Genomic DNA, 27,103 nt, shown 5'->3' with positions numbered 1-27,103 from the left:
TAGTTCAGCTACAATATTGATTTAAATCTATTTTTTCAAGCAGAAATTTATCGAAAATGTCAGGTAAATTTTATGAAATCCTATAAGGAATTATATTTTTCTTAAATAAATAAATATATTCAAATGTGAAATGGTTAGTAATGTAGTTTTTATATATAAATTAATTTACCTCTTATTGACTCATTCCTAAATTGAATATGTAGAAAAAACATTAAAATTTTCAAAGTTTCTTGAGTTGATAATTTTATAATAAATCATGATTGTAGATGAATTAAACCTTTTATAACCAAGTATTATTTATTAAATGAAAATGGTAACATTATCGCTTCAAAGCAAACAAAAAAAAGAATTCAAAATCAAAATTATTTCTTTTTAAAGAAGAATTATGTTTTTTTTTAATTTTAATTGCATTCTCTAAAGACGAGATGATTGCAAATATAATATAAGCACATATATAACATTAACATCAAGTTTTGCAAACAATGAATCAACTTGAATGTCGATAATGAATTTTTATAAAACCCAAAAGTTTTCTCAAACCTACGAAAAGTTTACAAATACTTTAAAAACTCAAATTGAAAATTCTCGAAAACCGAGTTTTATGCGAAAATACTAATTACAGATTCGGAATCAACGTGCCCAGTGCTAGAAGATTTAATAATAGAACTCAAAAGATATTAGAAAAATTAAACTTTTGGTGACTTTTGTAATTTTTGAAAAATATAAATATTTTTATTATTTCAGACATTGATCATATGCTTCTTTTTACAAATGCGCTAAAAAGTCGTCGTATTAACAAAGAAAATGTATTTTTTGTTTTTCAAAATTATCTTTTTTTAAATTATTATTATTATTTTTTTATTATTCAATTTATGAAGCAGAGTCCCCGATATACTTTTCAAGCCATTACTTAGCAATTTATCTTAAACTTTTTCAATTTTTTTTTCTGTAATGGTATTTTTCCCCATCAAATAGCAGTGTCAAGTTTTAAAAAAATTGTTTTAGATTCATTGTTTTGGAAATAACAAAAGTCACACTTTGAACAATAACTCACAAACTAATAAACAGATTGCCATGAAGCTTTAACAGCTGTCTTCTGGAGATTGGTTATAACTTAAATGCAATTATTTTTTTATGGAACGTCATGTATCTGTGAAATCCGTGCCTTTTGAGCCCATGTATTACTTCAATTATCAGTCTCAGTTTTTTACTATTTTATTTATAAAATAAAAGGAAAATTTGCCAATAGTTGATTTATAAAAAGAAGTGCTTTAACGAACACAGCTTATTTCATTAAACAATTCGTTGTAAATGCATTTAAATAGATTAAAATAAGTAGATACAAAGATAGTGTTTAGTTGTTTTGCAGCAACCATTATGGAAAAACATATCATTTACATATTTATACATGTATTTTAACCAACATAAAATAATATCCTTATATTATTATCACTGAAAAAAAAAAACCACCCTAAAATTAAAGAAAAAGACCATGTATAAACTAACATGAAACATTTTATTACAACATAATAAAAGCTTTAAATATAACTATTTAAAGCTTTTATACAATATAAAAATATTATTATTCAACATTTCTTTAGAGACGCTAAAATTTAATAATGTATGGTAATTCAAAGTTCTTTATTAAAAAGGTACTTATTACTATGTAGAATGATAAAGTTATTTTTTGTGCATAAGACATTTTTAAGAATACTAAAATTATTCAAAAATTTCAATTATATATTTTAATATTTAGGTTAGACTTGTTCCTATTTATTTTATGATATTCCATATCAGTCAAGATAGATCAATTAAAAAATATATTTTGAGGATATATAAGCAATTGTACAAAAAGTTGACAATAGTTTTCCCCAATTATTTTTATTTCTTGTCCAAAAAGGTTTAATAAGTTACTGTTGTACCGCGTATAGCGCTCAATTCCCCCTCCCTCCCCCCTTTATGTACTTAAGATTAAAAAAAAATTTATACGTTTTTCAAAGTAGTTTCTATATATAATTTACTAAGATGTATAATAGTGCTTATTTTTATAAACGATATTAGCCGATTATAAGATTTTGTCGTAGTATTTATGATTTTCTTGGGCGGTACTCCACTGCAAGGAGTATAATAGGCGGATCATATACGGGAGATATTTCATGATTTTATTCACTTTGCAAAACGCTAGTTAAAAATTGTGTAGATTTTATGTTAACCATATATAAGTGCGCGTTATACGCGATACATCATTACATTATTTCACAATTTTTAATAAAATATCATCATCTAAGAGAAAAAAAGACTATGTATAAAAATTTTCCAAAATTTTTTATTTATCTACAACATTTTTTTATCCATTGCTCTGCTTTACTTTATTTGAACTATTTTGTAGGTAAGAATTCAATTTTTTTCCCCATAAAATAGAGAACTTTACAACTTCAAAGGTCCTTTGCAACCTATAATAATTGATCAATATTTATCAAAACTCTGTGTTTCTTCATGTTTATAAATATATCATTTTAAAAAGATAAATTAATTTCACATGTCAACGAAGTATTTATTTTATTTAACTCAAGGAGTATTTGACACTTTGGTGACAAATCCATAATTAGTTTAAATGAAGCTTATTTGCAAATTTAATAAATTGTTGGTTTTTCAATGACATAAGAGTATTTTATTAAGTGAAAAACCATTTATAGTTTATCTGTTTGACTTTTAAAAAAATGAGATATTTGTTCAGCCCAAACATTATCCCTAAACAAGTATTATTTTGGAATAATTATATTACCTTTTCTAATAATTGGGTGATCCCTTACGAAATATAAATTCCTATTAGGAATTAACATAACATTTTGTAGATAATCTCTTTTTATCTACGTCATCGTACCCGTAACTCAGACTCCAATCCGATTTAAGTCTTATTTTTTCTTAATTAGATTAACAATTCAAAGACTTGGACTTACTCTCGACACATGATAAAAATAAACTGTCGACCAAATTTAACTCTTGTTCTTGATACATATATCTCTTCAGACCAGGACCAATACACGGAGTTTTCTTTAAAGGGTAAATCTTTTCTTTTTTTCCAAATTTACCTCTTAAAATCTGATTTTTCCAACTCTAATATTAAAAATTAAAAAAAATGATTCATGACTTTAACAAATAAATAGTTGTTTGTTTACAAATAATAATTTGGTTAATTTTCATTTGAATTACATTTTTTATGGGATTATTATTTATTTTATTGACCTTTTTGATTCATTTTTCCTTTACTGTGATTTTACATATTGCTTGGTATATTAGTTGAATTAGATTGCTGATTATCTCGACTTCAGTATGATTTTTATCATAGATACGGGACTTGAGTGGCGACTCAACGTAAGAAGTTCCAGAAAGGCTCAAGACTTGACTTGGACTCGTAAAAATGGCTTGTGAATAACTTTGAAGTAGATTACATATTTGCCATACCTAATAAATGTTTCAAACATGTATAAAGTGTAAAAATATTCAAGAAAATAAAAAATTATCAAACACCAGATTAGATAAGAAAAAATTAATAGACAGTATTTAAGTTTTTAGGTAATTTTACCCATTGCATACCAAAAAATTATTTTATTATTTGATAACAATTTTATGTATTTAACTGATTTTGTGTGCTTTTGAGAGTCGTACAAGGAAAAGAGATTTCATAATTTTGATATTTTATTAAATAAGTTACAATAAAATATTTTTTTTTGAGAAGACAGTTATGATTTACATAAATTTCAAGTCTACTCAAAATGAGTATATGGATTTAAAAGAACCTACAGATATTAAAACTTGCCCATTCAATTAGGGAAATTCCAACGAAAAAGTTGCAAAATATCAAAGCTTCTATGTACAAATATAGATAGATATATTTAATATATAAACCTTTAAAACGCCCTTATTTTTGATGCAAAAAAAAAAAAAAAAAAAAATCTGTAAGCAAAATTATCAAAAAATGAAGGGATCTTTTTTTTCTTGTCAAATCTATGTTTTTATGTTTATTTGACATAAAATGCAAAGTAAAAAGATTATTTGTGTGTTCCATTAATACACAATACATCAATTTCCCAAAAACAAAATATATATTTTTATGTAATATATGTAACTAACAAGCATATGGTCACTAATAAATACTTTTATTTGGACAAATTTGCAAACAAATAATAAGAAATAACTTTTTTTGCTCTTTCTTACATTAAATATAAATATGTATTTACATCAGAACAATATATTTTAATAATAGTAAAATATGGTTTTTAAGAATCCTACACAAATGTTACGTTTATAATTAATTATTGTTTGTAGTTTAAACTTACTTTGACATATTAAGTATATGCATAGTAAAACAATATAACAACAATCTTGAACCAAAATGAATTATGTCCAGTTAATAAACAATAATAAAAAACCGTCCAAATTCAACCGCTTTGAACATGGAGCACAGAAGCAAAGGGTGTCTGATTTGTTCCACCCCTTAATGAATGTTGATGATATCATAAAATACCATTGGGTACTCCTGGAGTCTGGCTTATAAGATTAAAAGCTTAATGTCTTCAGGTTATAACCTTGAGAGATCTCCTGTCAGCAGTATACGCCAGAAAATCTGAATCATGGAGAATTAGATGATTATAACTCCGCCCAAGTCCATAAGGAAGCATGCCATTGATTAGACTGTGAGGAGGTTTGTGAAGGATATTGGGAAGGTCTCTTATCTACGATAATGCCTCCCTACTGGTTGGCATGTCTTACTGACGGTTGCGAAGCCTTGGATTGATATCAATTACGAGGATGTCAAATATGTAAGGCAGAGACACGGGCACCTGGTTACACCACCAAGAAAGCCCTTGAGTGGCGTATCTGCTCATTTCAAGGCATTTTAGCCATCTTCTATCCCATAGTGTTCTCTTTTCAACATTGTCTTTTGAGGTGTAGTCAAGAAGAGAGCATCTGCTTCCCTTCACCAAAATTTGGATGACCTTCAGGCCTCTGTTGAGCAGGAGTGGTTGACATTTCAAAATGGTTTAAAAAGGATAAATTGTTGATAAAAAGTTAGTTGAAGAATACAAATGTAATACACTCTCTATTTTGAGAAAAGTCATTCTTGCTTGCCACATATTCAAAGAAATGACAATAAAAGTGTGTATTCCATAATTAACAAAATCATCTAAACGATTATTTTTTTATCCTCAAAACTGTTTCAAACAGATTCTTCTTATAAATATTATTTATATATTTTTAAGAAAATATACAAAATTAAAGTATATCATTGTAGGAGCTAAAATATAAAAAAAATCCATGTTTATTAAATCAAAAATTTCCGAAAAAAGTCATCATTCATCACATGAATCTTATTTAGAAATTGAGCATAGGAATTCTATAAAAACTTCATTTATGAACTTGAAAAGTTGTTTTATATATTGTATATACAATATTAAGAATGGAACTACGAGACCGTGATTCTTATGTGTCATTATTAAAAGTATTATTCACTAAATCATTGATTATAAAACATATGTCAAAGCAAGTTAAAAATAGATTTGTAAAAATAATTACATGTGCACGACTTTTAGTAGTTGCAACCGCATTTTCCTAAGTTGCTATTATTATTATTTCTTTCTTGAGAAGAGAATATCTTAATGTTAAGTACATGTGTTAATAAAAAATGCAGAGTGACACTAAGAACTTGTTGGTTGGTTGATAAGTTATAAATGTTAAGACCTTATTGTACTCAGAGTAGAATTAAAGATCGACACAGTAGTAACTTCTGCGTATTTACACATGCTTGTTTCCCCCCTCTCCTAGTTGCTTTAAGTTAGTCTAATAAGACCTAACCACAGCTATTCTGTTTCCCTTCAAATATTCTTTAACTAGTGTCAGTTTTGCTCATTAATATCGGATAATTTAGTTATTATTTTTTGACATTCTGGTTAAGCCATCCTTCGTCATAAACAAACTATAATAAACATTTCGTCATCTCTTCATCATAAGTGAACAAAAAGTCAAGAAACATCGCATCTCAGATCTCCAATATACTGTAGTTGAAGGGGTGAGGATTAGGAACATTGCAAAGTGCTTCAAGAGTCTGGTTTTCAAAGTGGTCAAGCTAAAGAATGAGGGAGAATACCTCTCCAGGATAGAAGGAATTAGAACATTAATTTAATGAGGAGTCCCAGCTTGATGAAGAAGATCATCGAATCGATGAATCAGTTCTCCAACAACTTATCCGTGGCTGATAGGACCCTCGGGAGGGACTTGAAGGGCAACATTGGATTGTTTTCATACACGAGGACATTACCCCACCTTTTGAAAGAGATCATACTGGCCAGAATGCTCGAAAGCCCACATTTAGCTGTCCAATCCTCTGCATATGCTAGTGATGGGAATATTAAATCTTTCTACTGACTCAGTTCTTTCACTCTCGTTCACAACAACACTAAGCAACAAAAAAAAATATGAAATAAACATCACGTTATTAATATTTGTACAATATATTAGTTGTAGCGACTCACCCTTGTACGTTTTATCTGCATAACAAGATAAGATCTGTCAATGATGAAAAACAAGTTGCATTCGTCATGAAGTAAAATGACAGAAAATAATAAAGTGGCATCTTACGTAGAAAAAAATATAACAGTAGGACCAGGAATCTACTTTTTCTAAGTGTCCCCTTTCGCCATTTTATTTTAAGGCTTTATTTCACAAAAAATAACGACTTTTTATGAGTCACTTAATCGTTCTTTTTTAATAAGTCAGTTACAACTTCGTAACACTGTATTGAGACTAGTCTACAAAATAATGAAATGACCTCTATTTGTTTTTATTATTCGATTTTTTTTATATTTCAAACGATCATATTTATAATATTTAATAGGAAGATATACTATATTTGGCTTATAAATATATAAAAATTCAAACATTCTTAGAATATTCATAAAAACAATAATTTTTTGTACATTATAATTTATCTAAGACCAGTTGCTATGGAGAAATATTAATTCAAAGACTTTTTAGGGGCTGAGTTTTTTCAGTTTCTCAGTAATTACATGCCCAATTTAACAAAAAAAATATTTCAGATAATACAAATGTGCTTAAAATATAGTATTTTCTTTATTATTTTAACCAGAATTTGAATTGAAATAAACGAATCGTTCATTGTAAGGACTCATTCGTCTTATTGTTAATTTGGAAGAAATTATGAGCAACATATCATTCATGTATATTTATCTATAAAATACAAGTTGAAATTTGTTCTTTTCATATCTTTTTATTTAATCATAACACCAGCCACTTTCGTTATTAACCATGCAAAAATACTATCATTTTATTGTAATTTATCAATATTGATTTTTTTTAATGATCATTTATGAATAAAACGAGTATGAAACATTATTAAAAAAACACTCATTAGTTTACCTATATGACATTAAACATATACATTGTTCTGTAGTGAGTTAATGAAGTTAAGAGAATTAAACAAAACCAATTTATTACAATATTACTTTGAACTGTTTTAATAAATGCAATACCAAAAATAATATATAATTTTATGGACAAATGTCCCAAATTATCCCTCAAAAAATGTCATTTATCCTTTTTCTTAACCATAACACCAGCTATTTTAATGAAAATATGCTACTAATTTATACTATAATTTCATTTTGATCTATTGATATTAAATATCTCTTATAATAAGTATTGTAATAAGGAAAAAAATATTATTTTTAATGGATTTTTTCCCCATTTATGTTTGTCCCCTTGGCAATCAAAGCAGTACTTAAATGACGGTCAGACTCAACGATCTCCATTATTTTATCCTCATTTTCTTCGAGAGCGTAGTGTATGTGGACATAAAAATTAACAAAACCAAAATACCGCGTGATTGAATATTAATGTATCAAGACCATTACCACTATTAATATTTTCATTTGCGAAGCTTCAGTTTCTGCCTTGTTAGAAGAAAAAACGTAAATATGTCGTATTTTCTCTTAATTGGAGTCCATCTTAGACGAGGCCCCAAAAATATTGAGTCAAACAATCATAAGACTATATAAAGTTTTTTAATTACAAAATCATATCCTTATACTAACATTTACAGTAAACCGATTGCATGAGCTACACATTACTAAATCCATCTATTGGAAAAATAATTTAGTTTTTTTACTACACCCATTATATTGTGTACAATGGGTAACGTATTTTTACGATAATTTAAACTGTTGGCATTATAATTACATATTTTATTTTTATTTACTCGTAGTTTTATTAAATAAAAGTAAAAATTACACCATTGACATATTAAATACATCACAATTACGCTTAATCTTTTATTTATACCTTATTTTTTACTCTAACTTGTACAATCCATTTCTGGTATATATCCCAACTTGTACACGACATTTGCAAAAAAAAAAGTTAACGAAGCTTATTATCAATTTGTGCTAAAAGATATTCATACATGCTTCTTCCCCAATAAAATATGAAAATTATAGTCAAAAGTATTATTTAATGATTACAATTTATAGCTTTGAGCAATTAGATTGCACAAAAGTACAAATTTGAAAATTGAATGCATAGCATCCATTCAACATCACAATACGTTGATATGAAGGTGCGGTGTGCTTATTTATTCATTTCTTCAATCAGGAATTGCTTTTAATTTGTTATTTAGGTAAATACTTAAGCATACCAATATTTACTGTGCCTGGGTTTCTTTTATTTATTTAGAAACCTAAATACAAATATCTGATAAGTAGTTGTAAACAAATTAACTTGGATTAAATGTAAAGACTTGTCACATATAATTACTCCTAATGAGAATAATGAATCAAGGGAATACATGACAAGTAACCTCAATTTGATAATATATCAAAAAATAGTGGGTAACAACAATACCTAAATATCCATACATTATTTACAATATATTAAGTAGGATAGGCATTAGAATGCTTCGTTTTCAAACTCATATTTTTTTCCCTTGCACTACGAACTTTTCTGGTAGGAACGATAAAAAAATGACTTTGGTAAGATTTGAGGCCTCTCAAGCAAGATTCAGCCTGGTACACTCTATTTAAGGATTGGAAAGAAATTGTATTTTAAAATTGGTCCCTTTCAGGTTTCTTTTACTCTTGTGCCATATATTATAGTATGAGTAAAAAATATACTTTTTAATATTTGGTTAATCAGTTAAACTATTGTACACCTTACTTTTTGTAACTTAGGATGCCTGAAATCTGTTCAATGATTTGCAGTTTTTTCCTGTTTTATCAAACAAAAATATCAAAATTTAACCCTAGTTGAATTTATAGTTGTTGAACAAAAAAGAGGAACATTATCTTATGTTATGTTTGATAAAACAGGGAAACTGCAAGTCATTCAGTACATCGTACAACCCTTAAATTATATTTTAGAACAAGGGCGAAAATATTTAAACTGATAAAACAGTTACTAAAGAATATAAACAATAAATATCATTATCATATTTAGTACAGTAAAAGATGGCAAAAAAAAGGCTAATTTTGACGTAAAAATTTCATAATTTTCCATTTAAAATATTTTTTACTATAATATAAAATAATATTTGGTGTAAAATGCACCGAATAAATTTTCAATAATGAATTAAAGCTATTTTTTGTGACTGATTCCTCAAAACCAAAAAGTTTATGATTGAAATAGGGAGACATTTATAGCCCAAGTGGCCAATTAAGGGTAAGGTCAAGGAGTAAGGGGATCCACTTACAACCACGAAGACCATAATGGTCGTTATATGAAACAGTGTACCAAAATTTAAAAAAACTACAACAGAAAAAGAGTTCTTTAGAAATCTAAATAAAAAAAAGAATTGCTTAAATGAAATTATTTCAAAATAGGTATAAAAAAATCTTTAAAATAATGCAATTTGAAAAATATATAAAAAAATACTTTGTATAAAATATATTTTTTGTCTTTTTAAGTAAAAGTAAAAAGAATCACGCCTTATTTTATAATTATTATTATATAATTTTTTAGTGGGAGGCGTAACAAAAAAAAAAAGGTGGTTCTAGGGAAGGTAACCAAAGGAACTTTGTAAGTCTACATAGGAGTAAAGATAGGACAGATCCACATTTTTTCGGATCTGTATCGGTTCGGATCTTTAGACGTAAATATTTGAATAAATCTCAGGTACTCAAACTTTTAGATCCAGTTCTGAAACCAAAGTTAGACAGATACTTGTTAAGAATTTTATATAAATTTTAACCAAAGTTTGACCGTTAATAGAGTAGGATCAGGATTAGGTTACATTTTTACTAAGTACTGGCGCCGAAACAATAAATAACCTAATCTTATTACTATTACAATTATTGCTATAATAACATTAAACATTTTAATTAATTATTTATTTTTCAGGTATGTAATTATACTTCATTAATTATTGGTGATAACTGTTCACAGCTTAATAAGAACGTTTTTGTATCCAACCAATCAGTGCTAAGAACACTAATAAGAAGAAAAGAATAAGAAACTCCAACAGCTGGCAATTAAATATAGTATACATTTTTGTTTCGATGAACACTATCTTACCTCCCTAACATAAAAATATAGTTTTATAATTTGGAAGAATTTCTTAACTACCAACTGATTTTGGGCCTTTTACTCTATACATTCGTCATAGATAACATTTTTTAATATTATTAGAGTTAAGTAGGGTTTTAGCAATACTGTAAGCTTTTTAAGATCTGGAAAATGTTTTTTATCCGAAGGCCATTGGGTTTTGTATCTCAGATCTTTTCGGTTAATAAAAGTTTACTTATACCCTACCCAGGTAATTTGGATTCGTTTGAAGTTTATTTATTAATCATTCTGCCCTCTCCTAACCAATTTCCAACACTTTTGTACTGAAGCACTTGACAAATACTTCTCTGATAAGCCAAAATATATAGTTCCATCGTAGAAAAAGCAAGATTTTGTGTCAGAAGAATAATATAAGGGACTCCATTTCCAAAAGTACATACAAGTGAACTTTGCAATCTCTCAAAACTCTATAAATAAATGCCAATTTTTATATTTTATAGGGATACAATTTTTGTAGAGAAAAAGATAGTTTAGCAATTAGAAAGTAAAACACAGTTGAGGCGTGCAATCTTTTTTTTCTCTTTATTAATTCTTGAATAAATTGTCGTGATGTAAACATTTCTCTTAAAAAGAAGAATTACCATCTATCTTTAATGAAAATTGTTTTAAAAATGCGTAATAAAATAAAGATATTCGTATTCAAATATAAATATATTATTTTTCATCCACTATTTTAAACTTTGAAGGTTCTCCTTTCTGAAGGACCACCTCATCAAATGAAGATCTAATATTAATTATCTAAAAACAAAGCGCTATTTAGAAAAAAATAGAATTATATTAATCTATGAGGCCGTTAAAGTTTATACAGCCTCCCTAGTAGAAATTGAGCAACTCTGCCATATGTTTTGATTTTGAATTATAATCAAAGGATGTTCCACTAAGATTTTCCACTTAAATAATTTGGCTCACTCTCTAACTTTTGGCACCTTACAAAATATTCATTCCAGAAAGAGGCTATGTGATTGCAGTCCCTCTTCTACGCGTCAGAATATTACTTGACTAACTTCGAATTCTACCTTAAACATTTTAAGGGTCTCAAAGTTTTTCGACCCAATTTAAAATTCTATATTGTGGAATGTAATTTTTTTTTTTAATTCATTCATAATTTTTATATACCCTTTAGAATTAAAGGTGACTTTTATATTTCTATTATGTCTAGTAAAAATGATTTTTGATAATAAAGCAAGATATGAAACAATTATCGAAATAGGAGCTCTACCCTAATCATTTACTTTGGAAACAATATATTTATACACACATAATCTACTCAAAGAAGTATATATGGAATAATAACCCTTGACCCAATTTAAAAAAAGGGTCTTTCAATCTCTACAAAAAATTAGGATTTTTCTAATCTTAAATAAACAAAACAACTACATAAATAGGGAAGGATCAAATTGAAGTATCCTCCGTTGAATATTTAATAAGGTTGCTACCTGTAGTGAATAAGTCTTGCATTATAATGAATTTGTTATTTCATTTCTGGACAAAGATAGAAACAAAATATTTGGGTCCTCACTGGCTATGACACCTTGGATGGATCCCACTTCAAGATTTGTCTTTGAATTAACCCTCGAAGCTTTTTAACACTCTTTTGAGGCCAACCTGGCTATTTCCATTGCCAAATTTGCAAAAAAAAAAAAGAAGAAAAGTATATTAACCAGGTTACCATGTCAAAGGTGGCGAAGGCCTCTAAAGGGGAAATCAAATAGATTTAAAGAAAGGTCATTCTTGACTCGAAAGTATCAAAACTTCCATGTAGAGTTTTTTAAGAGTCATCTTATTGACCTTTTATTCAACTTCTGGCCACAGCAAAACTGGACCTCAACCCTTTGGACTACAAAATCTGGCCGCAAGTGAAGTTCAAAGCCTAAAGAGTCCAACCACTACAACATATCCAACCTTAATTCCTCCTTCCAAAAGGAGTGGAATAATATTTTCTGAAGCTACATGTCACATATGTGTGCGGTTTTCTGGCCCCACTTGGAGGTCATTATTGTCGCAAAATGTATAATAATGTTCCTGTATATATATTAATTAAATCTCGCTTTGATGGCTTCATCTCCTTTTTCATTTGCCTGAATTGAGTTTAAAATGAAGTACCACATGCAAGGTGGTGCAATGTTTATTCACTACGAACTTCTACTCCGACTGATTGTAGGCACTTTTGTCGAACTTATTTCCCATATTAAATAAAAACCAGCTGTTGCGTAAAAAAATTACAAGTTTTCATAATATTTAAGTAAATATGATAAAACTACCTTTTGATTTGAGATTTTAATAATTTACTATAAAAATTCTAATTTTTTACACCTACCAATATAATTTTTTTGTTATTTTTTTTTGAAATATCAACTTACTTGCAATATCATTTGTTATAATTGAGTTCACAAAACTTAAGGAATCCAATAGTTATCTATGGGTCAGAACTATAAATTACAAAAAAAAGTAAAATCATTTTTTATGTATTTTTTTTTCTAAAACTATTTATATTGCAATAATGCCTAACAAAATGTTTGCTCTTTTTATCTAAAATAAATCAACAAAATTGTTCAATGGTTTACCCGGTAATTTTGGTTGTCTCATTAACATTTTTTTTATAAGCGATTATAACAAAGATTATAAAGTGTATTTATAACATCACCCATAATAAAAGTCATGTAATGCCGTCTATAAGTACATATTAATTACCCTTAACGACATTTTACTTTATATTTTTAGCCGAAAAAGTATTGAAATGCCTTTACCAAAATATTGGCTTTGTGATAGCACTAATGTCAATGTATATATATATTGTTGTGTTCCGATTCATATACTTTGAAATTTAATAGTTGAGTAATATTTAATGATATGTTATATAAATGAATAAATTGAGGGGCCGTTGGGATTTTTTAACTTGAAGGGGAGGGACAATTCAAGGGTGTCAGAAAATTTATGTTGTAAATCGCGGAGAGAGGGCATTTTGGATTTATACACAATGTGGAGGCGTGTCCTTTAATCCCCACTCTCTATTGCATCCATGAGTAGATATTAAAAATCAAAGACTTCATGCATTAGAAAAGTACAAGGGGAAATAAATTCAATACTTCAAATATCATCTAACTATATTACTTTTATAGAAATGTTAAAAATATCACTTTTAATCAAAATTTACGAGGGCCCTAGATTTAAAATGTTTAATTCCTCTACATGCAAGTATTTTTATAAACATAGTTATGTAGACAAAAAGTATGTATCATCAAAAAAATTATGCTACTGAGTCGGATGACAGGCATTTCAAGCCATTTCGAAGGAAATGGAAAAATTAATTAAGCAAATTTTATAATAAATCATGCAGTAATATGTCTTGTTTGATGATATTCATTTTCTATTCCTAATCATAGTATTTAAGGAAATTCATTTCTTGTTTAAAAATTAAATGTTGTAGCATGATGATATTGCTAACACATTATATAAGACAGAGCTTGAATATCCTATCATAATAAAATAGGACATTTCGTTTTTAATGTCAACAAATTCATTTTAGTTTTTGCATATGTGTACATATAATGTATATGTGGTTGTCAACATAAAGACAGTCTTGAACAAACATCAAAAGAAGGAGAAATTTTTTTTAAATTTGTTTATTTCATGTATCAAGGGCGTCCGCACCAACCTCATTCTAGCTTGCTTTTTGTTGAAGAACAAGCATGGTATGGCAACTCTTATACAAAAAAAAGTTATTGTTTAAAATTAATACAAATTAATATACTCATAAAGAAAACTAAATTTTTCAAAATTACATAAAGAATATCTAACTTCATTTTTGAGGTGGAAAAAATAGAAATAGAAGGAAATATTTAATAAATATGGAAACAATTGATTAAAAAGGCCAAATACAACATGTGTTTTTTTAAAAGAAATTAAAAACGAATATTAAATGAAATATGACCAAAAAATGTATTATTGATGGCAAAATATTTTATCGGAGGAGGAACCACATTTCATTTTCTATTAAAAAATTATTTTATACAAATAGGATCAGAAAAATGAGATGTCAGCCAGAAAATTTAAAACAAATTTTCAAAATCTTCTCCTCCTCCCACCCCCTTTAAGAAAAATTGCACACACTGACCCACTATTAAGATTAAAAAAAGATTCAATTGAATACTGTCATATTTATATTTAAATTTTTTTTAACTGTTAAAAGACCGTATTCACAATCAGAGTTGTATTTGTGTCCAGCATTTCTGAGTGCAAGTCCTTATGCTCCAAGTCCAAGTACAGTTTGAGTCTATTTGTTCTCGATTTCAGACTTTGGTACTAAAGCTGTGAAGATTAAACTCGTAGATATCTTACTCAAAAACAATCTTATTCAAAAATTAGCAAAAGAAAAAATCACAAATATATAATTTTTTTACTTAATAAATGTATAGAGCCGTATGATAGACCCAATATAGACCTTTCAAATGAACATTTATGGGATGAGATAAAATATATAATAATTAAAAATATTGTTCAAGACTTTCATTCTATATAGTGGACTTTAATTAGACACCAATTTAATATATCTTGTTATTTTTCTTTAATTATAGCAGAGAGTTTTTGCATCTTTTAATTTTAAATTGCAGTGCTTCCATAGGAGTTACCATATTATTATATACACATAAAAAAGGATCATTAGTTGAAATATACAAATATGATACATACTTAATTTTGGGGGACATCATTCTAGCTTGATTTTGTGCTGACGGGTAACAAGATAACATGCTATTTTTTTTCTTTTTATTTTTTTGAACAGTTCTACTTTGTATTTATGTGAAAAATACTTGAATCTAGATGAAAGTAAATTTCTCACAAAAAGTCAATATTAAATTGAGAGCTATTCAAAAACAAAACTGAGCCCAAAGGCTCATTTACTGCAATTCTGAGCTCATATTAAGCCATGCTTAAAACAAATCAAGTCCATATATCTAATATAGACAATGAAGAGTAGATTTTAAATTTTGTTACAAGTATTTTTTTATTCCAATATTCCTTGTTGACCTTTTTCTTAGAAATACATTTTTAATTAAGTTTTTTGAAAAAAAAAAAAAAAAAATTTGGATGCCGTTTAAGTATTATATTGGCGGAATATACCTTGAATATTGATAGCTTCTATAGGATTGGAGGGAGCAATAACACCTGCCTCACCCATTGTCTCCCATGCCTATGGCGTCTAGTTTGAAACGAGTCTTAATAAATGTAAAAATCACTCAAGTCCGTAACTGAGTATATCAGCTTTGTCTTAAATTATTTTAAATAAATCAAAATCAATGCATTGTTAATAAGTATCTACATATCATATGCAGAATAAAGAAACAGTTGCAGGTGGTACAATATTTATTATAGTGTAACTTAACCTAACGTCTTTGTATTGTCTAAATTATTTTAAAAAACGATTAATTAATGACTGCGTGTTAGAGTTTTTCAAAATAATAAATAATGCATTTTTTTTCAGTTACAAGACATGGACATTAATCAAAATGACATATAAAATTATAAACATATACAAGTGTGACTGCTTTACATAAAAGTAAGCTAAAAGTATTTTTTTAACACATTAAGGGCGATATATCTACATCACTATTTAGACCAGTTTTTACATTGAATATCTCTGTGGATATTTAATTTATTGGTTTTTTTTTGCATGATGATGAAAATAATACCTTATTTGTATATTTTTTAGATATAAAGTACTTTTAATATAAATATTTGTAGCCATATTCATAGGAACAAGTTCAAAAATAGCCCACCTCATATTTTGAACGTAATGTAGCGACATTTTATATTTTTTCTTACGCATACTTTTTTTATATTATACAATACATTAGAAGAATAAAAAACGGATATATCTACAAATTTTGAGACCCGTAACATCATTTTAAATTAAAAAAATATCATTTCGATGTGAGAGAAGGTGTATCAAATTTTGTTTTGTTTAGACAACAATTAAAAGTATCTTCTGTAATTTTTGCATGTTATTACTTAATTGTTAAGTAACACTCAATGAACAAATGTTCAAACTCTGAGACTTCTTGATTTATTTATTATTATAAAAATTATCATTAGAAAGAAGGAGCTGCTCCAATTCAGCAAAAAAAATAAAACCTTTGATTTTAATGGGAGAATTTAAATAATATTGACAAATTATTGTTAATTTCTATCTGAAATATATTTCTGTTGTTCTGAACAAATGATGAAAAAATCCCACTTTACCATTACTATAGTGTATTGAAATGACATCATTTAGTAAGAAAAATAGTTAAAAATGATTTTAATAAAAAAACACTTCAATACCTGACAAAAAATTTAAAAATCCAGTCCAAGTGGGTACCCGGGAAGCTCCCCACTACAAACCTGATTGTATTTGATGTACAAAACATAAATTGGACATTTTTCCTTTTTTTAAATTATGCTCAATATTGATTTTGTGTTAACTTACAACGGGGGTACGCAGAATTATATAACTTTTTTTTGGGGGGGGGGAGAGAGGAGGGGCTTGGTTTTTGGAATAAACAATACCCAAAAATTAATTTATAATATTAGATTTTTCCCCAAAAAAAATCAGGAATTCACAGCTAATTAAAAAAAAAATTCAAGAATGCACAGCAGTTTACATAGAAATTTTAAAATTCTACTTATTTATAAAAATTAAATTTTAAATATTTCTTAGAAAAAGATCCAAAATTCATAGCTATTGACAGAAAATTAAATTTATTGGGAAACAAAAATTAAATTTCAAATTTTCTTGTAAAAACACAAATTCCTGAATTTTGGGTTATTTATACCCTCTAGTCCATCACTTGTGGACGCCCTTGTACAATATAGATAAAATGCTAAAGAATCCTAAATTATTTAAAAAGTTCTTTATGAAGACTGTTAGTGATTAGTATAAGCGACCTTGTGTATTTCTATAGTTGTACTAGACGTCAAAAATGAGCACTCATGTTGTGACTATATTTTTCTAATTGACTTATTTGGCTAGTGAATGTTATTTTCTTCTTATTTCCCTTCTTCCATGAGGCTAATTATTCATTAATGAACGACACATTTTCTCTTCCATTGACGCATATATGTTTATACAATGTACATATTATAAGGAATTAAAATGTGTCCAACCAATTTCTTCCAAATGAATTTCGTGGCGCGTGTCATCTAACAGGGGGAAAATTAAAAATAAGGGATTCAGTATGATGTTTTTTCTGCTTCACCCCAACATTTTTGATTCATCAAAGTGAATCATTATTGATTTCCTTTTCTTTTGCACGCGCACATAAAGAAGAAATAGAAAAATACTCATCAAAAGGATATTTCAGATCTGTTAAAACCTTAAAACACTGGAACGATAAGAGAACCATTTTTGATACTATTTGGATTTTGTCGCCAAATATTGAATTTATACTCAAGAAAGCAAAGTGTATATTTATGTCTGTTTGTATACCGGCTGTAGAACAAGTAATAAGACCTTTTAAAAATATAGTTTGTAATAGTTTTTCCTGATTCAATGTGAAAGTTTCGATAATTTTTGAATAGCTTAGATTCTAAGCCATTGATTGATGTATATGTTGTAAACAAAAATGTTTTATATGTGGCGATGGGGGCAAGAAGAGCCATAACAGGACAACTTCGAACATCAGATACGTAGTTCAACAGGCTGGGCTCCGGTCCATTCTGCTAATATTGTAAATGAGTGGATTGGTAACAACATGACCTTTTAATTCAAAAACCTTTGGCCCCCTCAGAGCTCAGATTTGAATCCACTGGATTACTCTATTTGGTGGCAAATTGAGAAGAAGGCCTGCAAAGTCCACCACCTGAATATTGAGTTCCTGAAGACCTCTGTTAACTAGCAGTGGAGGATCATGAAAAGGACTATTTTGCAAATGTGTGCAAGGGGTTCCGGGGCGGTTGGATGCTGTCATTGAGTCTGATGGTGGCCAGATTCAAAATTAATGTGCATTGTTATGGTAAAAATAAAGTTTTCTATGTACAACATCATCCTGATAATTATGAGTATTTTAATGATTTCTGAGAGGCAAGTCTCAGTACTTTTTCTACACCCGATACAGTACCCCCTGATGAATGTCATAAACATTTTTTTGATCGAAGAATAAACAATATAGTCGTATTAATGAACTGTTGCTGGCTTGTGCATAAGTATCGAATATGTTTCAGTATATAGTGCTCCCTAATTTATATTGTATACCCATTTTTGATACAAGAAATAGAAATGTAGTCATATTTATGAAATATTGCAGACATTTGCATGCAGCATCGATTAAGTAAATAGAATTGCTTCTGTTTGTTGTTCTTTTTGATCTCTTATGTATATCATTCATAATTCATATGCCTTTCCAGTGTATCTTAAGATTTGAATAAAATACAACACTGGAATGTAAAAATAAAGTAATGCTCGCAAGCGTTTTATATTCAAAATACAGGGAATAATGGTCTATTTCTTTTCGTGTGTTGTGTGTTCTCAAACTCTTTTTTTTGTTCATTGGAATAGAAGACATATGAATTGATGTTATAAGTATGGAGTAGCTATGTATGAGTGCGCTCACTAAAAACGGGGTGTAAATACGTGTATTTTGGGAAGTTAATTTCTATATTATTAGAGCAAAATTTATCTTTAAGTCCACACTTAATTACTCTGAGCAATTCCGGGTACTACTGCTCGTATATAGTATTAAACCGTAACTTTCCAAAAAAAGAGTATATAATTAAATAGGTAAACATTACATCTATATTAAATTTTACAGCCATATACTTTTTTTTAATCACCCTTAAAAACCGTTTATGCTACCACAGTGGAAAGTGAAATCCTTTTTGCACAAACAATACTTTACTTGATCAAAAATTCACTCTGACATATCCCAATTCATTATTTTTGCTGTTTTGCAGTAAGTAAATACTTGAATTTAATTATATTAGTTACAAAAGAATTATACTTTATTTTTATATTGGACTGCATAGTTTTGAAACTTTAGTGTGATAATTTTAATAGCAGGAGTCCACAAAGGGAGATGTTAAACCCCCGTTGTTCTAGTGTATATTTAGTAATAACTGTGAAGTAAAAATTTAGTATGCTTATTAAACTTTCTTTATAACATTTTTTATTCATTTGTATTGCTATAACTTCAGGTGGTATAATTTTTATACAGGTAATCACTAAAAAAAGATACTCTACAAATGTCGTTCGAGTGTCAATAGGAGATTTAGGAGCCTTATTTGATATATTTTTTCTCGTAAGCCTTTCTATAAATAAACTATATCTAATTAATCCGAATTTTCATTTCACAAAATTTTAGGGTTTCCAATGACTAAGGATACTTTGTCAAATGCTTGAGCTATATAGACTATGAGAAAAGAAGGGAAAAACATATTTATAAAAACAAAATATATTTTACATTATGAAAGGTTTAATTTTTTACTTCGCCATGCTCCTTTTTCAGTTTCGTGTCATTATTAGGCTATGATTTTTTTGGAGAGGCGTTATGGTTTCATTATCATAGTACTTTACAAAAGTACCATCCCTAGTCTCACTTTATCTATTTTTTGAATCGGGGTTTTGTGAATGGTTGAATATAATTTATATAAAAGTTATTTTGTTTCATCATTACTAAACATTGCTATAAATTTATATATGATAATTAGTTCTTTATACATGTAATAAGGGATGACAGAATTAGTTCTCCCAATAAATATGTATAGTACACTAATTTGAAGTTCAAAAGTAGCTTGCTTTATTATTTTATCACAAGTTATTATAATTTCAAACTATGTTAATATTAAATTAAACCATAAATGACTGGACAAAAATTTGAATTATATTCTTGCTTATAAAGTACAATAGAACATGAATATGATTAGTTGACCAAATCACCCTCTACATAAGTAATTTTAAGACATTATAGGCTACATTATTTTTAAGGAAATAAATGGGACAGAAAATCCATCCAATTAAAAAATATCTACTAAATGTGGTCATCATGGATATAATTTGTGATATCACCTTCACCAATTTTGATATGAACAATATATACTATTATTTTGTCTAATAATGGAAAACTGTTTGCTTTCATGAAAAATATTTAATATTTCACTGAACGGATTTAAGTAATGAAACAAAATACTTTAATATTTGTGAAATAATTATTTTTTTTTAAATTTCGGGACGTTTTTGAAGGATCGATAACTAGAACAGGAGCAATTGCAATTCCAGTAACTTATTACTGCCCGATGGTACTGGCCCTTATACAATTGGTTCTTAAATGTAATTATGCTTTAACCATGGAAACTCTATCAAAAATTTAATAAACTGAACAAAAAAAAAACCAATAAAATATACTTTATTAGGAGTTGCATTAATCTATTACTACTAAATATTCAATGGTACCAAATATCATCACATCAATACAGACAAATTGTAACTTCACTAGAATTAAAAAACCAACTATTAGTATATTATTTAATATACTTCAAGAGTGACACAAAAAGTGATTGTCAAATGTGTAAAGAATCGCACCCAGTTCAAAATAGAGCTTAATATAAATGTAAAAGAAATGTAGTAGGGTATTCATCCCCAGTCCTTTGAAGAATATCAGAAATATTTACATAATTTATTGTAATAAAAAAAATAGTAAATACAAAAATATGTATGTTATTAAAAAGTGGTTTTATAGCAATAAATATTTAAAAGTCAAATTATATAAATAAAAAAAAAATGATATGCCCATGTGTTCATCAAAATATGTGCCCATAAGGACTATGTTCGGTAGTGGAAATAGAATACAAGTCTTTAATAATCCTTTTTGAGTTCAAAAGATTATCATAATGTAATATTGATGATTTCAAATAACTTTTAGGGGCATTGGGTAGTAATGAGTTAAGGATTAATAACACCTCTAGTTAATCCATTAACTTTTTTGGTTAATTTGAATAAACAAGGTTAATAAGTGATTGGTTACATAAATTACCATTAGTAAACAAGTGTAATGAAATGAAAGTTTTGTTTGGGATAATGATGTGACTTTAATTCAATTACTTTACAATGTATCGATGGCAATCAGGAACCCCCTTATTCCTATTAATATCGGGGTTTTTGTTATTGTTCCAAGACTTTTCAAAGAGCAATAAATTAAATTGTTTTTAATTTATTTATATAACATCCTAACTATTGGAAAAAACATATATGTAAATTAGTTATTCAATAATGAAAGTGGTAAGTTACAAATATTAATAACAAAAATTATTCAACATTTGAATTTCATTCCTTACTGTAATGTTATATCATTCCAAGTTAATCAATTTTTTATTTTGACATAATTATTTTGTATTAACTATATGGTTTTATTAATAGTAATGAATTTATCCTAACCATTTTGCTATGTCAGAGTTCCTCGCATTCAATGAAACAAACCACTGTAATTATAATTACATCTACTGATATGACATAAAGGGAGTTTGCTCATAGATAAATGTACTTGATATGCTATCTCATGAGGGAATCGTTACGCATCGTCAGAGTTAAGGAAATAAACAATTTAGATGTTTAACTCTTTCCCCTAAAATGTTATCTCCTAATAATAGCCATTACATTATAGTCTTAATTAGTAGAATTATAGTTATACTTATGGAGGTTAGTAGGTTGTTCGAGATATATGTAAATTGAGGGCCGTTTGTGCTTTTTGGTTCTTCTTGGAGCGTTTAAGCGGCGTTCATTTATCAGTTCACATCTTCAATCATTATTTATTTTTTTATTAAGACATATTTTACCATTATACCTAAGCTGCAGATCAGCGACTCCATAATGATTTTGGTCCAAATTTTCTAGGCTACGTAAATATTCATTTGTCCACTATGGTTTGTTTTGATCTTCTCCAAGACTAACTATGCAGCCTCTATGAATTGATCTGTTTAATTCAGTTTGCAACATGTCGTTACTTTTATGGAATCACGAAACCTTTCCCAAAATCAAAACATAAAAAAAGCTCGAAATCATCTGGTAGCTAGGCATATAAGTAAATCAAACCAACTGCTATTGATTTTTTAATTACTCCCAGACTATCATTGTCATACTATTTTTTTACAATGTTTACATATATATGTTTCATATTATTAAAATCTTGCATATTATTTAACTCGATACTGTATTATATTATTTCCTCGTAATATTTTATTAAAAATATATATATACATTTGTATTTATATATGATGGTCAAAATGTCTTCATATAAATAATATTATGTATATATATATATACGACTAGGAATCAACAAGAAATGGTATTCCTGTCTTTTTGGAAAGGAGCAAAAGTATTTATAATTATTGCTTCCAAATTTATGAACAAGAATATATGATGAAATAGCCCTAACGTATCTAGTCGGAGGAGGGATTCGACAGCTGCTGACAATAAAATAAATAAGTTAATTTTTTGTTAACGAGTTAATGCTATGTCATGGTGAATTCTACAAAGCGAAGAGAAAATGCCATATGTCACCATGAATCATGATTAAATGACGTAATTTGCAGTGTCTCAAAAGTGAAATTTCGCATAGAAATTAGTTTTTTCTGTAGATAATTTAATTTGGGGAAACAATGATCAATAGCGAAAAGACTTGGTTGTTTGAATCTAATTTTTTCTTAAAATGACAAATGAATGGAAATAGGATAAACTATTTCCAGCCTGATCATTTATATACTAATTAGTGATGTGTTACGAGCTCAATTTTGATGTTAGAGTATTTTTGAGTTTTTAAAAACAACACTCGAGGAATTAAGAGCTATACTCGTTACTTGCTTGAATAATTTTTACTCGCCTGAGTATTTGTTACTCTAACAATCATATTTTTTATTGAATTATTGAAAATATGTCCTTTAAAAATGGGGTTTCCCTTCTCTAATAAGTAATATTATGTTTCTCATTAGTTATACTAACCGGTTCGGATGCAGATTAATTCCTGGTGTGCACACGAAACTTATGGAATCTGTATACAAAAGTACGATTTGAAGATTAATGTGCTTGAAGTGGAATCATAAGTTGTGACGAGTGACGAATAAATACTCGCATTTTTGGTACACGAACCGAGTTTTTCATGTCTTCTTTTGTTTACTTCATGAAAATCGAGTACCGATTGACAAGTTTTGCTCGATGAACATCAGTAATAATAATTTTAAATGTATATCCCATCAATGAACAACATTGTAAAATTCTAGACTTGTGAAGGGGCAAGGGTCTGTTTGGGAGTCCCTCAAAGTTGGCCCTCTTCGAAAGAACTTCGAACTTGAGTAAGTCATGACTCTATTTACAATAATCTGATTTCATTTTTTTTTCTGGACTAAAATACTTTTAAGAGTAAGAGCTTCAATTTATTGTTTTATAAAAAACTGAAATATGTCCAAAAATATTATGAAACCATTACTGTAAAATATAAAAAAAAAGGGCCCTGACCATGTTTGAAAATTGATTTCGCCATTTTTTTTGTAAGAAGCTTAACCTACTCTTATTCTATAGGTGTACAAAAAATTAGAGCGGAATCTCCATGGGATCATCTTTATTTAGGCCTATAACTGGAAAAAATCATAATCGCCATGATAGTAAATGCCCTATTTTAATTCATAAACATATGTAATGCTGTTTGATTGTTCCTTTTTATCCTCTGTAACTTTTAAATATTAATAATCTTGTCAAACATGTATTTTAATCATTCATCACATTTATTAAAATAAAATATATTATTATATCAAAGGACTAAAATATAAGTTTTGCTAAATGTATAAAATTATGTAAAGCAGATTCTTGATTTTTATATCCAGAAGTATACAGTATGAACCACTTATTCCGCTCTGGACTAGGCTGTGTCGCTGCATTCCCGAACTCTAAGTGGTGTATCCGTTTCAAGTATAATTGCATGAAGGTATTGCATACCTGGTATGGTTTTTGCATTTTTCAATCTCTTCTTTGAAAAAAATCCGCTCAGTTTTGTACTCAGAATGTGTACAGAATAACACTTCATTGATTTTAAATGGTCAGAAAACAAACCCAGACAACTGAGTCGGTTTCGTGATTTGATTTTCGTATGGACTGCCAAGTTCTCTCATGTGGCTTTCATTTAATTGTCCCTCTGACTCGGGCATTTGCCATGACTAGTAGCTAAAAAAATGCCACTAATCTGGATATGAAAATTCACTTTGTGACGTATCAGGTTAAAAATATTTTACAATTTTTATTAACCTGCACAGCCGTCGGAAAAGTAATGCATCTTTTTTTATAAATCCAAGCGTGCCTTTATAATATCTTATTAGGTTGTGCTACAACAAATCTGCTGTAAATACGTCATGGCAGTTATAGTCGGAAATAATTGTAAATGAGTAATATTAAAAATTCCGATTTTTTTAATAATTAAAGAACCAGGGGTGTATAGTCGCTTGTGAGGCATTCCAATGGAGCCCTTGAGCGGCATCCTGTACTACAAAGCTGTCATTTTTGGAAAAGTCGTCAATTACAATAAATTCACCTTCTATAATTTCAGATTCTTTTTATTTAAAAAATTACTTTGTGCATTAGCAATGAAGTCGTGTTTTGCCAGCTTTTCTGCTTTGTCATCAAATATTTCTACAAATTTTTTGGATTGGAAGTACTATACCAGTAAGTTCTAACCTATCGGTTGATATCCACTACTGAAATTGAACTCCATCAAGACAGTTTTTTCAAAGTGCTCTCGAGCAATTTATCCATGAGTAAGTCAGTTGTTCTGTAATTTTCACATTTACGAAAAAAACAATAGGGCAATGTTAGATTAAAAACTGAAAATGCTTTAATGTGACAGTAGATCTTCCGTTATATCCGGCATTCTCGATCCTAATAATAATAAGTTTTACATTTTGGTGAATAAAACAACCACATACACTGAATATCCAACTTTCACGAGCAACAACGCATTTTAAAGGTCGGAGAGAAGCAAATTTCAAAAAACCTATTACTATCCCTAAGACTACAAAATAGTTCTCTCAAATTGTTCAAATTGAACATTTTCTATAATGTAATTTTACCAGTATGTTTCCATATAACGACACAGCCTTTTTCCCCCTGGTAATATCTTGCTGATTCATCAGAACGGTAAAGTTCAACAACTTTATAAACTACATCAATTGATATTTATTTTCCTTCTTTGCGTTACAGATACCAACAAATCTATGTCTTTCAGCATTTTTTTTTTTTTTTTGCAAGTCATACCATTTGTTTTGAGCAGCTAAAATACGGCATCATTATACTAAAGCTCATTATAAGAGCGAATATCGTCAGTATCTCAGTCCGTTCGATATTATTTAAATGCGGGTTATTCTCCTTGAGTCCTCCAATAACTTGAGGCATCCAATTTTCCTGACATAATGGCAAACTTGGGGTAGCTATCACACAAAAACCAGGAATCCAGTGTAGTCTCTTTTTTTACATATTCCTTTACTCCGTTCTGTAAAGAGATTGCATAGTTTTTGGATCTGTCAGCTTTTCGAACATCTATTGGACTTTTTCTCCAATAACAGAGACAATGAACAGTTTAAAGTTTCAAATTCATTGGTCTTTTCAAACACTTCGTCGTCTGTTGAAGATGTTTCTCTTGCTGTGGTTGAGAAAGCTTTAAGCAAGCTAATAATTTACTGTGTTGATATTGGAGATTCCTGTTCCCTATTATTTTTGTTCGGGAAGCTTTAGTAACGAAGGAAATTGTCTCAACAGAGGCTCTGAGGCTTTTCAAAGATACTTTCTGTAATATATTTCATGTCAATGTTGGTAGGATCTACACAATATTTTAAGAAGTATCTTTTTTTGCACAAAACCATGTTAACTAACGATGCACATAAGCAATTAAATACCATTATGTTTTAAGAAATTATTCACGTTATATCAATCTCTATAATACTGTACCTTTTTTACTAAGTTTCAATGACAAATGAGTCTAAATGTAATAAACAAAAAATGCAAATAAACATCAACAAGAACATACAAGTACTCTATTTTTAACCCATGTGTTCTAATAAATTATAAAATTCACGCTTTACTTCCGACCAAATCATGATCAAATAGCCTATAACAAGGAAAAACCAGTCAAATACGTGTATATGTTACAATAATACTAGTTGGAAAAGTGTAGTAGACTTATATGTATTACAAAACTGTTAAAAATTAATCTATTTATATAATTTTTTTAGTAAATAATACAGAATTTACTATAATAGCGGATATGTGCTTTTCCAGTTATTGGCTTGACTGAAAGGCACACATATAAAATATATGTGAGTTAATATTCTTACAACAAATTGGCGAAATCAATTTTGAAGCATGGTTTGGACACCATCTTCTATATTTATCAATTATGTTTTTATAATATTTTTTGTACAAATTCCATTTTTTTATTAAATATGAATTGAAGCTCTTATTCTTTAAGTA

Source organism: Lepeophtheirus salmonis, chromosome 2 (assembly GCF_016086655.4).
Source record: "Lepeophtheirus salmonis chromosome 2, UVic_Lsal_1.4, whole genome shotgun sequence".
In the NCBI taxonomy this organism is placed as follows: Eukaryota; Metazoa; Arthropoda; class Copepoda; order Siphonostomatoida; family Caligidae; genus Lepeophtheirus; species Lepeophtheirus salmonis.
The sequence above is the reverse complement of the archived record's forward strand: the minus strand, read 5'-3'. Positions refer to the sequence as shown.